Below are 15,617 nucleotides of genomic sequence, written 5' to 3'. Positions count from 1 at the left end.
GTGTATACTTGGAGGCTGCTTGAGGAAAGCTCTGCTTTTCTCCTGAACGTGCTTAAGTAGGAATATATGAACCCAGAACAGTCAGTGGCCATCTTTGTACCACATGTTGGCACAAACTCCAGGTCAAGGTATGCTTCCTGCAGTGTTCCTTGCATCTTTCAAGCTTAAATTAGCTTGCACTTTTAAGTGTGTTTGAGCTGGGTTTCTATCATTTGTAATCCAGAAGTCCTAAATATTGCAAGGTATTCCTTTTCCTTTTCAATCTTGTGAATACCTAATGCCATTCTGCCTCTCAAAACATACTTTCCCAAGAGGCTCTGATCTCAGAGGCTTCCCCGGTGGTCCAGCAGTTAAGAATCTGCCTTCCGATGCAGGGGACATGCATTTGATCCTTGGTAAGGAACTAAGATCCCACATACTTTGGGGCAACTAAGCCCATGAACTGCAACTACTGAGCCCCCATGCTCTGGTCCGCGTGCCTCAGTGAAGATCCTGCATGTCACAACTGCTGCTGCTGCTGCTGCTAAGTCGCTTCAGTCGTGTCCGACTCTGTGCAACCCCATAGACGGCAGGCCACCAGGCTCTCCCATCCCTGGGATTCTCCAGGCAAGAACACTGGAGTGGGTTGCCATTTCCTTCTCCAATGCAGGAAAGTGAAAAATGAAAGTGAAGTCGCTCAGTCATGTCCGACTCTTCACGACCCCATGGGCTGCAGCCTACCAGGCTCCTCCATCCATGGGATTCTCCAGGCAAGAGTACTGGAGTGGGGTGCCATTGTCACAACTAAGACCCAACAAAGACAAATAGATAAATAAATAAATAAAAGAGGGTCTGATTTCAGTTTTGTACACTGGTATGAATGTATGGCCACATGTTACTGCCTCCTGAGGTGGGGTGAAAGTCATATCTGACTCTCTGTGACCTCTTGGAATATATCCCACCAGGCTCCTCTGTCCATGGGATTCTCCAGGCAAGGATACTGGAGTGGGTAGCCAGTCCCTTCTCCAGGGATCTTCTCAATCTAGGGATCGAACCTGGGTGTCCTGCATTGCAGGCAGATTCTTTACCATCTGAGCCAACAAGAAGCCCTGAGGGGGTGGAATACTGCAAAGCCACATGCCCTAGGGCCATGAGTCAGGATCCAGGATCACCCAGCTCCGCTGCTTACGCATACAAGCCTTATAGGTGGACTCCAGAAATTCTGCATTTCAGCTTCCTTGCCCCTGAAACGTGGGAGTAAAACCACACAATCTCAGCAGTTTACTCTGCTTTAAATCCTGTAGTTCTTATGAGTTAAAAAGGAAGTTAAATAATGGTCTTTGAATTTTAAGTCTACTTTCTATAGGGCATAGAGATCAAACCAGTCAGTCCTAAAGGAAATCAACCCTGAATATTCATTGGAAGGACTGATGCTGAGGCTGACGCTCCAATCCTTTGGCCACCTGATGTGAAGAGCCAACTCACTGGAAAAGATCCTGATGCTGGGAAGGATTGAAGGCAGGAGGAGAAGGGGATGACAGAATGAGATGGTTGGATGGCATCACTGATTCAATGGAAATTAGTTTGAGCAAACTCCAGCAGATGGTAAAAGACAGAGAAGCCTGACATGCTAAAGTTCATGAGGCTGTGAAGGGTCGGACATGACCTAGCAATTGAACAACTATAGGGCTTGAAAACACATCCTGTTAACAGTGGAATCAGTGAAGTATTTGAATGACTTGAAGACCCTTCTCAGAATCTTTGATAAGCACAATTGTCAGTGTTTATTGAGTGCTTACTACTACCAGCCATGTTCTGAGTGCACTGCCTGTAGGATTTAATTTAATCCTCATAGGAAATGGACGGGGTAGTTACTATACCCACTTGTCAGAATAGAAAACTGGCAAGAGATGTTAAGAGATGTTAGCGATGTTAAGTAATTGCCCAAGATAGGGATTTGATCCCAATCTGACGGCTCCAGAGCCGTCATGATGATGATGACGACGATGATGATGTCAAGACGATGGCCATGACCTCGCCATCGTCTATACCAGTGACACTTCTTCCCCAGGCCGAGCAGGTGTGTGAACAGCCAGACTTCTAGCTGTGCAGACTGTGTCTTTTAAAGGTGGAAAGTCAGAGCAGCTTCTTGTTTAATGGCCCAGAAACAACCCTCCACCCCAGCCCAAGGTAACTTCTTGCTCCCTTCTAATTGAAACGTATGGATCATCACTTTAGGGGGCAAAAAATTCTTAGCCAGTTACTCATTTATACTTATTTAGGCACATAAGAATGTTCTTACTCAACTCTGAAGCACCTGGTGGAAAAGAAAATTTAGGCAAATCAGTGAAGTATTGTGCAGACAAAAATAATACTTGTTTGACTTGTTTAACTAGTTGTTTTCTTATTTTTTTTTTAAAAACTGACCAGTTGGTTCAATCAAAATCATTCACAATTGTCTTCTGGGAATAGAGGCCTGGTGGAGTGCTGCTTTTAGCCTGTGGGCTGCCTGGCTCTGTTCTAGAAGGCCTGCCCCTGCTAGGGTGGCTGAGCTATAAAGGGTGGTTGATCTGGAGGTACCTACAAGCATCAGTATGAAAAGATGTCTAAGTCAACAGCTGAATGGCAAAGCACATTGGGAAATAATACATACAGTTGTGGAAATAAATAATAGTCCATTTGATGGTTAGCTCGTTCAACAAGCACGTATTGAGCACAAACTGTCAGGCACCAGGCTCACGTATGTTAACAGTATTCCTGAAAAAACTCTGGAGGAAGATGCATTAGCTAACGGTGCGTATCATGAGGACTTTTACTTTTCACATTGTGTATCTTTAATAGGGGCTTCTCAGGTGGTGCAGTGATAAAGAATCTGCCGGCCAATGCAGGAAACATAGGATCAGTCCCTGAGTCAGGAAGATCCCCTGGAGGAGGGCATGGCAACCCACTCCAGTTTTCTTAGCTGGAGGATCCCATGGACAGAGGAGCCTGGTGGGCTACAGTCCGTGGGGTCACGAAAAGAGTCTGACGTGACTTAGCGACTGAATAACAAACAAATCTCTTTAATGTTCCACTAGTTTTCAGTGAGTGCTTTTGTAATAAGAAAAAAAAAAAAAGAGGTTTGTCTTGTCAAGAGCTGAGGAGGGCGTTGGCAGTGGTGCAGCTGTCAGAACTCAGGTTCAAGGCCATGTCCTTGTGATTTAACAGCTGTGTCACCTTGAGCAAACCACAACCTTCCTGAGCCAATTTCCTGGATAAAGAGGCTGTTATGAGGGTCAGATGAGAAACAAGAGAATGCTTTGTCTGTAGTAAGGTTTTAGGCAAATGCTGGCCATGATAACCTCTCAATCAGGTGTGAAGGCCCCTGCTCATGGGGGGTGGGTTGGGTGATTGCTGGTGTCACTTTGTAGGGAGTGAAGAAGCTGGGTGAGAAGTGTCCCCGGGAGGTCAGGTGACATGCCACCCCCTTCCCTTGCTTTAGCACAAAGAACCTGAATGTGCTTCCGGAGACTTCAGGTTTCCAGGTAGAGACTGAAGAACTGATGGGGGCCTCTTTTGTTGGTGTTCAGTCGCTCAGTCGTGTCCAACTCTCTGTGACCCCATGGACGGCAGCCTGCCCGGCTTCCCTGTCCTTCACCATCTCCCTGAATTTGCTCAAACTCATGTCCCCTTGAGTCAGTGATGCCATCCAACCATCTTATCCTCTGTCGTCCCCTCTCCTCAGGCCCTCAATCTTTCCCAGCATCAGGGTCTTTTCCAAAGATGCAGGCCTGTAGCATCTGACGACTGCTAAACAGTGAGCATCAGATGACTCCTTGCCTCGGTGTCAGGGCCACGTCCCAGCAGGTTGAGGAGGCTAATAGGGTAACTGTCGTCCTGGCCTTCAGTCTGACCTCTGACCCGGACTGTGGATGAGAAGGTGGTGGGCAGCTCAGTGGGGAAGGGTGGGCGTTGAGTGCTAGAGATCCCACGTGAGTGATCAGTCTCTAAAATGTTCCAAGGGAGCTAAGTAGGCATCCAAGGCTGGGAGTGGGCCCCGGGCGGGCTGGGCGGCCCACAGTCCTGCAGAGAAACCATGGCCTCACAGTCCTGCGGCTCCTTCCCAGCTTGGCTCAGCGGAGCATCCTGCCCTTTCTCATTAGCAACCTGAATCTGTCATTAGAACAAGGCAGGCTTGAGTTAGCAGAGAGGCGGAGCCCACTCAAGTTGCTGGGGCCGCTTTTCTTGAGGAGCCAGTGACAGACATAAATCCCTGGAGTCGGAAGCTGCTTTCTTCTGGCTACTTCCTACCGCTCAGATCAGGGTATGCGTTACCTGCCCAGGGAAGCCTTGGGGTGCTGGTGCCCAGGGGCGGACCCTGACCTCACAGAGCCCCTCGGAGCCACAAGGACTGAGTCAGCCTTTTCCCTCTCTGCAATACTTGGAGCCGGATCGGCTCTCCTCTCCTGCCCTCAGATGCTGGTGGACTCTCTGGTTCTTCGCCTCCCAGCTGGACATTGGACCTTGCACTCAGATGTATGCCTCCACCCCTCTGACTTGTCTTCCTGACCAGCTACTTATCTGCACATGGGCCCTGATTCTGTTTATCCACCAGGGCTTTGTAAAAGGCAAGTCTGGGGATTTGCCTGGTGGTCCAGGGGTTAAGACTGTGTTTCCACTGCAGGGGACTTGGGTTCGATCCCCAGTCAGGGAACTTAAAATGCTGTGTGCCTCTTGCGGTCAAAAAAAAAAAAAAAAAAAGCCAATCTGATTGTAGCTCCTTCAGTGGTTCGTCTCCACGAAAGACTTTGGGAGTCCTGAGCGCATTGTGCAAACATCCTTCACAGCCCGGCCCCTGCCTTGCTTCTGGCCTCATCCCTCCCTATTGCCCACCACTCGAGAGCCAGCACCAATGATCAACCTTTCTTCCTGACACGCTCCATCACCTCTCACATCCACGGGGGCCTTTGCACATGCTGGTCCCCTGCCTCCCGGGATCAGTCTTCTCTTTCTATCTTGCCAGGTTAACTTCTAGCAGTACTCCACTAACTGTAGCTCTTTTCTTGGCTACATTTTTACTTGGTTGTGAGTGGTTTAAATGCAAGGATCTGGTCTTTTTCTAACATTGAGGTCTAACATTTGTATTACAGGGTTGAATGTATTATAGGAGTTCTGTAATGTTAGTGGAGCAGGCTGTATCTAGGCCCAACCTCTTAAGCCCCCAAGCCCAGGCCCATCTCTCTCACTAGGACACTGAAGTAGCTCCCTATACGGATTGCTGGTCCCAGACCAACAGCCCCATCAAGGCCAAGTCTACCTTTGTGAAACAGAAACTGACCGTGCTGTCCCACTACCAGCAAACGTCTTATGACTTTCCAATGTTTGAAGCAAAAAAGTCCAAGCTTCTTAACTGCAATTAGGAACCCTGTAGGAACTCTCTCCTTGTCCCACTCCTCTTCCACCAAGGAGAGTAAAAAAGCTGGCTTCAAACAGCATTAAAAAAATGAAGATCATGGCATCCTGTCCCTTCACTGTATGGCAAACAGAAGGAGAAAAAGTGGAAACAGTGACAGATTTTATTTTCTTGGGCTCAAAAATCACTGTGGATGGTGACTGAAGCCATGAAATTAATAGATGCTTGCTCTTTGGGAGGAAAGCTATGACAAACTTAGACAGTGTATTAAAAAGCAGAGACATCACTTTGCCAACAAAGGTCTGTATAGTCAAAGCTATGGTTTTTCCAGTAGTCATGTATGGATGTGAGAGTTGGACCATAAAGAAAGCTGAGCACCAAAGAATTGATTTTCAAACTGTGGTGCTAGAGAAGACTCTTGAGACCCCCTTGAACAGCAAAGAGATCAAACCAGTCAATCCTAAAGGAAATCAACCCTGAATATTCATTGGAAGGACTCATGCTGAAGCTGAAACTCCAATACTTTGGCCACCTGATTCAAAGAGCTGACATTGGAAAAGACCCTGATGCTGGGAAAGATAGAGGGCAGAAGGAGAAGGGGATGGCAGAGGATGAGATGGTTGGATGGCTTTATTGACTCAAAGGACATGAGTTTGAGCAAACTCCAGGAGATGGTGAAGGACAGGGAAGCCTGGCATGCTGAGGTCCACGGGGTCGCAAAGAGTGGGACACAACTGAGTGACTGAACAGCAACAACAACACATGTTCTAACAACTAAGCAAACATTTGAAAAAAAGAATGCACATATTGCCCTGAAAGTAGTTCTCATCATGACCCACAGATGTCGCTGTGTTCACCATGAACATTGAAGATATCCCAGGAAGCCCCTGTGAATTATCTATGGCACCTTTGGGTGCCTTAGCGCACAGTTTGGGAACTGTAACCATACATTGCTGCTATGAAACTGTTATTTGCGGTTCCCTTTGTTTGCACTGCTTCTCTATGTTTCCATTCCTTTGCACATGATTGTTGCTCTGAAGCCCTGATCTGCATCTTATCTGAAAAACCTTTCTGACCGTCAGGTCACCTGTCGCTTCTTCTGTGGAGTCTTCTCGGACCCTTCATTTCCCATAGTTTCCATGGCATCTTGTCCATTCATCTATTGATTTGCATCTCACTGTTTTATTTCTTGGGCTTCCTTGACAGTCTCCTCACTACTCTGTGAGTTCTTTGAGGACAAAGCCCTGTCTTGTTTGTCTTTCATCCCCGAGAAGCTGGCAGAGCACCTCGTACCAACAGGTAACTGGAAAGATGATTCTTTGGCTGCCTTTCTAGTTCTAAGAAATCACTTCTTATTCTCCCGGGTTCTCAGTTCCTGCTACTGGCAGATTGAAGCCAAACTTGAACCTCGTTTCTCTTTACTGGCCTTTATCTTGCATTCTCGAAGTCACTGGTCCCCATCCCTCTGAAATGTGTGGCTTACTTTGTCTTTCTCTTCTACCACTTGGCAGGGGCATCACCTTTGTGTCCACCCTACTGGCTTCTTCACCTGAGCGCTAATATGTGTGGTCATCCCAGGTCTGGCTGTGTGTGGGGTCACCGTGGTGAGCCAGGCTCCTGTTGCAAGCCAACGGCTCTCTCAGAGATCTCGTTTGAATCAGGGATTTCCTGATGTGTTGGCACCAAGATCTTGCTCCAACAGAGAGTGAGGTCAGCAGAGAGCCTTCTGCGTCCCTTCAGGGTCACCTAACAGCAACTGGCCGCCCTTTCTGTGTCTCCATCTCTAGCCATCAGCTACCCCTCCTCCCACCATCCCACCCTAAGGTCCTTCTCTGACTGTTCTCACTGGGTAGACCATTGTTCTTTTCTCCTCCTCATCTCTCCATTATTCCAGACTGTACTTGACTACTGCCTCCTCCTGGAAGCCTTCTCTGCTTTCACTGGCCCATGATTCTACCCAATTCCTGGCTTCAGGTTGTCTGTTCAATGTGGCATATTCAATCCCTTGTTACCCAGCATTCTTGCATGACTTAGCCCAGGTCTGTGTTTCTCTTCTAAATTAGGTGCCAGATTTTCTTCAGGAAAAGAGATATGAGTGATACTTTGGGGAGAAGAGTGGAGCAGTTTCTCCCACCACCATCAGCCCAGGGATAGACACTCCACGGAAACCAAACTATCTGTTGAGTGGACAATGTCTGGGGCAGGGCCAAGAGGGAGCTAGTCCTTCAGATGCGGGGGTACCGTCTTGTCAGTCTTTGTGCCATCTGAAGTCACAGACACAGACGGAAGTGAGTGTGGGAAAGCTCAGAAAGAGGGGAGGAACGGACAGCCCTCCCCAAACGAGTGATGATCTGATGGTAGAGAGCGCCTTGCATTTGGAATGAGAACTGGGGCCAGTTCCTTGAGTCTTGCGGGTCACAGTCTATTCACCTGGCAGAGATATCGGGTGGAAAAGCAGGTCTCATTACTCTTCGTTAGGGACCTTCTACCGCTGTGAACATGCTTGCGTGGTCCCTGTGTGGGTTTCTAAGTAGTGAGAACAGAGGCTTAATAAGGAATCAGATCTGAGTTCACATAAGTGGGCCTGGAAGACAAAGGGCCCTTCTAGTTCTTGGTGAATTGTGGCTGCGTCAAGCTCTAGTCAAGCTTTCTCCCAAACAGAGCTTGGCTAAAGGAGGGAATTGGGCAGCAATGGGGGAAAATTATCTGAAGCAAACCTATAATGATAAACCTCTCTACTCTATTGGATACACCCGCCCATTTAATTTATTCAGTTAATAAAACTTATTCCCCAGAGGGGGACAGGCAGAGGTAAGCTACAAACCAATCTGCCCATGTGAGCATGAATATATATGTATATCTCATAACAATAAAAATAGAGTAATTAAGAGATGTATTGAAGTGTACAGAAATCCTGAAGGACACTGAAGTTTCCAATTCGAGTTACTGTCCTTGGTGCAAATTTAATTCACTAGGGAACAGATAAATAAAAAGGAAGAAAAAACAAATTCAGAACAGATGTTAGGCAAGCAATTTTTTTCACAGTAAGAATCATAAACATGAAGAAGAGCCTATAAGGCAAAGTTGTTGATGCAAACAGCGTCAAGCTACTAAATAAATAGTTAGATGGCACCGCAGGGACAAAGAAACATTAAAATAGTCATTTGGCTGTCCCAGAATATTTGCGCCCACACGGTTATGCCCAAGTGTGTAGATTTGCAGGCATCAGAAGGAAGTGTGTGTGTGTGTGTGTGTGTGCGTGCGCGCATATGCCTACTGTTACATAGAATATGTGCAGGACATATATTTGTGTGAGAGTATGTAGCAAAACCTCCTCTCCCTCAATGATGTGTGAACTCAGAATATGAATTGAGGGGCTTGGCAAGAGCTAGAATGAGCCCTGAAAAGACAGTGTGGCCTGGAACTCTATGCCACCCGAGGAATGTGCTGTCTTGGGCTAGGTATTATTAGAAAGCCCAGATGTGGAACTGTCAAGAAAGGAGAATTTAATGGCCAAAGAATTTTAGACACAGCTGGGGAAAAATAAGAGGTGGGGCAGTGAAGGGATGGAAATTAAAGCACAGATCATAGTATTTCAGGAACAGAAGGAAGCTTGACAATGATCATTCTAGCCAAACACCCCTATTTCATAGCTAGGAAAACAGAGGTCACCAGAGGTGAGATGATTGTGTGGGCAGCACTTGAACACAGGCCATTGCCCTGGAGCAGCCCCTGTGCAGCAGGAGGCATGAAAGGCCAGAGAATATCCACATGCAGAAGTGGGGAAATTCACCCCAGAGTTAGCTAGGGCTCCTGCAGTGGGCACCCCTCTGGGATGGCAGGTGGCTGCAAGAGGACCTTTGAAAGCCCACCCTGAGGGGCTGAGGCATCATGATCAGGATCCCTACTCCCTGCAGGGGTGGGGGCCATGCTGGTGGAGACCACTAACAGTTCCTTTGGTTTCACATCAGCCTGGGAGGCAGGCAGGCGCTCGGGTACCTGTTAAAAGTGAGGATGATGGTGAATCACTCATTCTAGTCCCACAGCTGGGAAGAGCTGAGCTCAGACCAGACCCAGCTCTGCTTCCCAATCCAGTGCTCTTTCTGTCACCTTAGGCAGACCCCTAAGAGTAGGGCTAGAGAAAAGGTTTCCCTGGGGAGAGAAACCAATGGTCTGAGAGCAGAGCCCAGCCCAGTGGAGTGCATCGTAAGAGTCTGCCCTTCACCTTATCTATGGGTCCCAAGATGGTCTGATGTGGGATTAAATCAATTCTATATTTTATGGGCTAATTCCTGGATGGATGGCTCATAAGTCACAGATGGGGAAAGATTACAGATGCTGCCACCCAAATGCTTGACTTTAGGATGAAAGACTTCCCCCAAGTCCTTTCATTATGTTCCAGGGAAATAATACTAATTACCAAAATCACCAAAACCTAAGACCTTCCCATTTGAGGTTTTATTGGGGACAACTTTGTCCTGAAAGGCGCATATTCAATGGAGATTCCTTTGGTTATTCAGTAAATAGTTCCCGAGCACTTTTTGTGCAGTCTAGGCCCTGGGAGTATCCAAGCAAACAAGAGACAGAGTTCCTGTCCTCATGAACCTTATACTCCAGCAGGACAGTAAACAATGGCACGCCTTGCTGTTAGGGCCATCATCCTAAGGCAGGAGTGCGCGGAGTGTCCAAGGAGCAACCAAGGGGACAGGGGAACGGAAATGGCTTTGGATTAACAAGGGCTTCCCAGTTGGCTCAGTGGTAAAGAATCTGCCCGCCAATGCAGGAGACAGAGGTTCAATCCCTGGGTCAGGAAGATCCCCTGGAAGAGGAAATGGCAACCCACTCCACTATTCTTGCCTGGAGAATTCCATGGACAGAGGAGCCTGGCAGGCTACAGTCCATAGGGTTGCAAATAGTTGGACATAACTGAGCACTCATGTGCATAACAAGGAGAACCTGCCCTCCCCCGTGCTTACCTCTTACTAACCACATGTCATTCTTGTCTTAAAGTCACTGATGTTTCCAAATATTGGACTGGCCAAAAAGTCCTTCAAGTCCAAAACAGACCTTTTGGTCACCCCAATAAATTGAAGCTAATGCAATTAGGTCAGGTAAACTTGAAGTGTTCTTGGGATAGTCACATGAGATACTGTATTGAAAGGCCAAGACCCAGACAGAGGACTGGAAAACGGTCATGGATTAATAACATTTTACTACCTGTGGCCCCAGGGAACAAAGATCTCTCTTTCTTACGGTCTTAAAAGCAGGCCATACAGCCCATAGAATGCATGCACAGGCCCAGAAAGGGCCCAGAAAAGGATGTCCACTGCAGCAGTTGAATGACAGGCAGCAGTTGGAGGTAACAGACTTGATGGGTGCACAGCGTCATGATGGAGCTTCAAAGTGTAGTGTGAAGTAAAGAAACTAAAGCATAAATGAGTGATATGACACAACCATTGGCATGAGCTGAAGCGTGCCTTGGACAGAAAGTAGATCAAACCAGACTATCCCAAAGGAAATCAACCCTGGAAATTCATTGAAAGGACTGATGCTGAAGCTCCAATACTTTGGCTACCTGATGCAAAGGGTCAACTCATTGGAAAAGCCCCTATTGCTGGGAAAGATTGAGGGCAGGAGGAGAAGTGGATGACAGAGGGTGAGATGGTTGGCTGGCATCACTGACTCAATGGACATGAGTTTGAGCAAGTTCTGGGAGATTGGTGAAGGACAGGGAAGCCTGGTGTGTTGCAGTCTATGGGGTTGCAAAGAGTCGGACATGACTGAGCGACTGAATAACAACAAAGAAAACACATGTGAACAACAATACCCAGTTTGCAAGAACTTGCAACACCCACCCCCCTCCCAAAACACACATTAAGCACAATGGAATGGTTGTCTTTGGGGAACAGGAAGAGACCAGAGAGAAAGGTGTGGGAATAAAAGGGAATCAAACATGCAAAATATGAGGCTGTGTCCCCAGTTCTCCATAGCGCCACAGAATAAACACACTCCCTCCCACACCACCTCCAAAGGGAGGTGATTAATAATTACTGGCGGTAACGCTGATAATTTGCAATGGTGAAGTAAACTCTTCTTATCAATGCCTGTTTTTCATGTGGAATTCTTTAGGAGTAAAATGCTGCTGCTTATTAGATCAGCGTTTCCTTTCAGTGCCTGTTCTCCATATTCTAGTCCCAAGAGACATTCCAGAAAGGGGGGAAAAAAAAGTTCTGTGGTCAAATAAACACTGCATACTAAATTTCCCTCTTGGAGATGTTCCAAGCACATTATTAAGTGAACAGTTCTGAGAGACCTGTGTTCCATGGATTAATCCAGTGTTTCCAGCCATTGACTGAGGGGAACTCCCCACTTTAGTTCCACGTAACAATTATCTTTGTCAATGGAAATGATCCAGAGGCTGCACTGTGGGAAATGCCACTGGAGGATAAGAGGCGGGAGATTCCAGATTCCAAGTGTAGCCTGCGGCTCCCCCACCCCCTACTCTATCCCAGCGTGGCCGGGCAATCCTTCCAGGGCTCTGTTCCCAAGCCACCTTGGACCCAAAGTCTCAGTCATAGTTACAACTGATGGTGGCGAGGATGGTGCTGTCTTCCCCTCTGCTGTGTTCCATCTCCTCATTATGTAGGGAATGATCGTTTTCTCTCTAGAAGTCAAAGCCAACATCAGTGATTAATGTTGCCTAGTCCCTTATTCCTTGTAACTAACTAGTAGTTCAATTCTGCTGTCCTTTATGAAAGTCGACCTCTCTTTTCCTCATGTTTCTGTTGTTCCAAATCACTGTTATCACTCACCTGGGTTGTTAGGATGGTTGTCTGCTTGTCTTTTATAAATTCCATCCTCCCTCTTCATCCCTGGTGGCTCAGATGATAAAGAATCTGCCTGCAAGGCAGGAGACCCAGGTTTGATCCCTGGGTTGGAAAGATCCCCTGGAGGAGGGCATGGCAACCCACTCCAGTATTCTTGCCTGGAGAATCCCATGGACAGAGGAGCCTGGTGGGCCACAGCCCATGCGGTCGCAAAGGGTTGGACACGACTGAGCAACTCACAGACACACACACACACACACCCTTCATTCCTCATCTTGCCCTTCTCCATTCTGTGCATCTGTACAATAACCTACTTCAAATAACCCACTTTTTTAGCACCATTCCTTAGATCCATCTCCCCTCCTGCCACTGCAGAGAGGTTGTCCTCTCCAGTGTCCAAACCATCACATTTTCTTAGCACACCTTTGTCCTCTATAGTCTCCCTTTCAACATCTCAGCTAAAACCTCTAAACTTCCTTCCAAGCCTATGTGCCTGAGCCCACAGGCCACCTGTCAGCTCTCCCTTACCTGGGTAGCTACAGAGCTACCTAATCTCTCAATGAAAGCACATGCTGTGCTCTGGGGAGGACCCAGGGGAGTTCAGTGCGTCTCCTCCAGCAAACGGCCACAAAGCTGGAACACGGACCTCGAAAAATAGCTAAAAGACTGTGTGAAAGAAGCACAGAGGGAGAAAACTCAGAGGCTACAAATGACAGGGACCTGATCTTGACAAATTGCTGCAGGTAGGAAACCTGGAGATGGAAGGTGCTGGGGAGAGAAGAGTAGGCCTTGGGAACAAGAAAGAGTTCCAGACAGAGAAGGTTATGTTTAAATGAGACCCAAAGGCCACAGTGACTTGGTGGGAAAGAGGAAACTTGGAGGGGGCTGAAAACAGAACTGAAGAGCAAACACATAAATTGTAAAAGGCTTGGCAGAGAGGAGTGAGATAAGGCGAGAAGGGGCTCTGGGTAAGGACTACCGGGAATTTATTAAAACGAACTGAATTTATGGTGCCGTACAAGCATCTGTTGATAACGGGGCAAGTCTGGTAAAGAATGTGCTCACTGGCTTGTAGTCAACAGGAAGCCGGGGCAAGATGACAAGGGCCAGGCATTCCGATCAGAAATGTGTCATTCAGGCTGGCCAGCAAGGTTCCGGAGCACAGGGAGGGGCTTACATTTCTTCCGGAGGTCACTTTTGAGGTTAGAAGCAAGAAGTGACAGCCACTCAGTCACGGTCAAAAGGAAAAATACAGCATTGCAACTCCAAATGCAGCTGCTCCAGAAAACAGTAGAGCAGTTCTACAAAAATTAAACATAGGGCTTCTCTGGAGGCTCAGCGGTCAAGAATCCACCTGACAATGCAGGAGACACGAGTTCCATCCTTGATTCAGGAACATCCCACATGCCACGGACCAACTAAACCCGTGCACCACAACTACAGAGCCTGTGCTCTAGAGCCCGGAGAATCGCAATTACTGAGCCCACGTGCTGCAAATACTGAAGCCCACATACCCTAGAGCTTGTGCTTTGCAACAAGAGAAGATCCAGCAATGAGAAGCCCGTGCATCGCGACTAGAGAATAGCATCCGCCACTAGAGAAAAAAAGCCCTCGCAGGAACAGAGACCCAGCACAGCCAAAAAATAAAGCAATCAATTAATTAAAAAAAATATTAAGCCTAGAATTAACATAGGATCCCAGCAATTCCATTTCTGGATGTAGATCTTTAAAAACAAAATGGATAGGAGGTATTGAAAAGAGATTTGTGCACTGGTGTTCATAGCAGTGTTGTTCACAATAGCTCAAGGGTGGAAGACACCCAAGTGTCCATCAGTGAACAGATGGACAGATGAATGGATAAACAGAATGTAGTAAATAAAAAATAGATTGTTATTCAACCCTAGAAGGGAAGAAAATTCTGATACATGCTCCATGGATGAGCCCTGAGGACATTATGCCGAGTGAAATAAGCCAGTCACAAAAGGACAAATACCGTATGATTCCACTCATATCAAGTACCTAGACTAGTCAAGTTCATAGAGACAGGAAGTAGAATGGTGGCTTCTCAGGCTAGGGGAAGGGAGAATGGAGAGTTATTGTTTAATGGGTAGAGAGTTTCCATTTTTCAAGATGAAAAAGAGTTCTGGAAGACTATACTTTCAGGGATCATTTCTATAGTTCGTTACTAGAGAAGTTTCTCTGATCGTGTAGAGCACCCGAAACCATGAGGAAGAGACACAGCGTTTTCTCCTGAGCATGAAGCTGGCGTTTGGTGCTGCTGGACGCAGCTGCCATCGGCCGTTGATGATCGTTCTTCTCTCCCGTCTGGGAGAGTAAGAGGGAGAAAACGCCGTCTGAGTGAAAAAAAAAAAGAAAAGAAAAAGAGTTCTGGAGAAGAATGGTGGTCACGGTTGCACAACGTGAATGTACTTCATGCCACTGAACTCTACACTTAAAACTGGCTAGGACTCGGTGGTCCAGTGGTTAAGAATCTGCCTGCCAGTGCAGGGGACCAGAGTTCGATCCTTGATCCAGGAAAATCCCACATGCCATGGGGCAACTATTGACCCTGTGCTCTAGAGCCTATGTGCCACAACTGCCGAACCCACATGCTGGAGCCTGTGCAGGAGAACCCAACCTCTAGCAGAGAAGTCTAAGGTTTGGGGGCATCAGTTAAGAACCTTTGGGCCGGAGTCTTTTGCAAAGATCCAAGGGCCGTGTCACTCATAAGATACAACCTGTGGTCCAGCAGTGAGAAGGAGAAGAGAGCTTGAGGAGTTACAGACAACTTTCAAAGACAAATGGAAGGTCCACTCAAGAACTGCCTCTCTGGTGGGTCCTATGACCCAGGTACTGCATTCACAACAGAGAACACGGAGTGGAACAAACTAGAGAGGGCTTGGAGTCCCTTCTCCCGGAGGTCCTGCTGTGAAGGGCCGTGGTCTCGATTAATACCAGGACGTCCATTTCCCCTGTAGCCTGAGTAGCATCAACAGGTGTTGGTGGATGTTGTACCACAACAGACCACACTTCCCACGTCCACCTACCATGTGGTGACAGGCCATCCACCAGCCGTGTGTTCAGAGCAAAGATTAGTGAGTTCTTCTCTAAGCAGAGGCAAAAATAGAATCATCTGCTCACAGTGCCTCCTTGGTGGTTAATGTGGGGAGCGTGGTAAACATGTCAGAGAGTCAGGCCTTTAAAAACAGGCCAATAAACTGAGAGCCTCAGCCAGAGTGGAAAAGTTGATATAGTGGGCTGCAGAATTCTTGCATCTTGGGGGTGAGATGGGGGAGAAGTTGTTAGGAACATGGTCTTGAGATGTGAAAATGATCAAGGGACTTATTTGAGTAGTTAAGTTTCTATGATCTGCCCCAGGCCTGCAGGCATCATAAAACCTGGCAGTGCCTTGCTGGGAA

The 15,617-nt window shown here is 47.4% G+C and overlaps 1 protein-coding gene and 1 non-coding gene across 5 annotated transcripts in view; one reads left to right on the top strand and one right to left on the bottom strand.

Moving 5' to 3' along the window:
- Positions 1-15,617, bottom strand: part of TBXAS1 (thromboxane A synthase 1) — a 173,175-nt gene that overhangs the window by 98,132 nt on the left and 59,426 nt on the right. The window lies entirely within an intron of this gene.
- Positions 14,346-14,559, top strand: LOC133246980 (small nucleolar RNA U3). The gene has a single exon (XR_009736225.1). It is a non-coding gene; the product is annotated as a small nucleolar RNA U3 (small nucleolar RNA).

This window comes from Bos javanicus, chromosome 4 (assembly GCF_032452875.1).
Source record: "Bos javanicus breed banteng chromosome 4, ARS-OSU_banteng_1.0, whole genome shotgun sequence".
In the NCBI taxonomy this organism is placed as follows: domain Eukaryota; kingdom Metazoa; phylum Chordata; class Mammalia; order Artiodactyla; family Bovidae; genus Bos; species Bos javanicus.
This window is presented reverse-complemented; position numbering and strand designations above follow the sequence as displayed.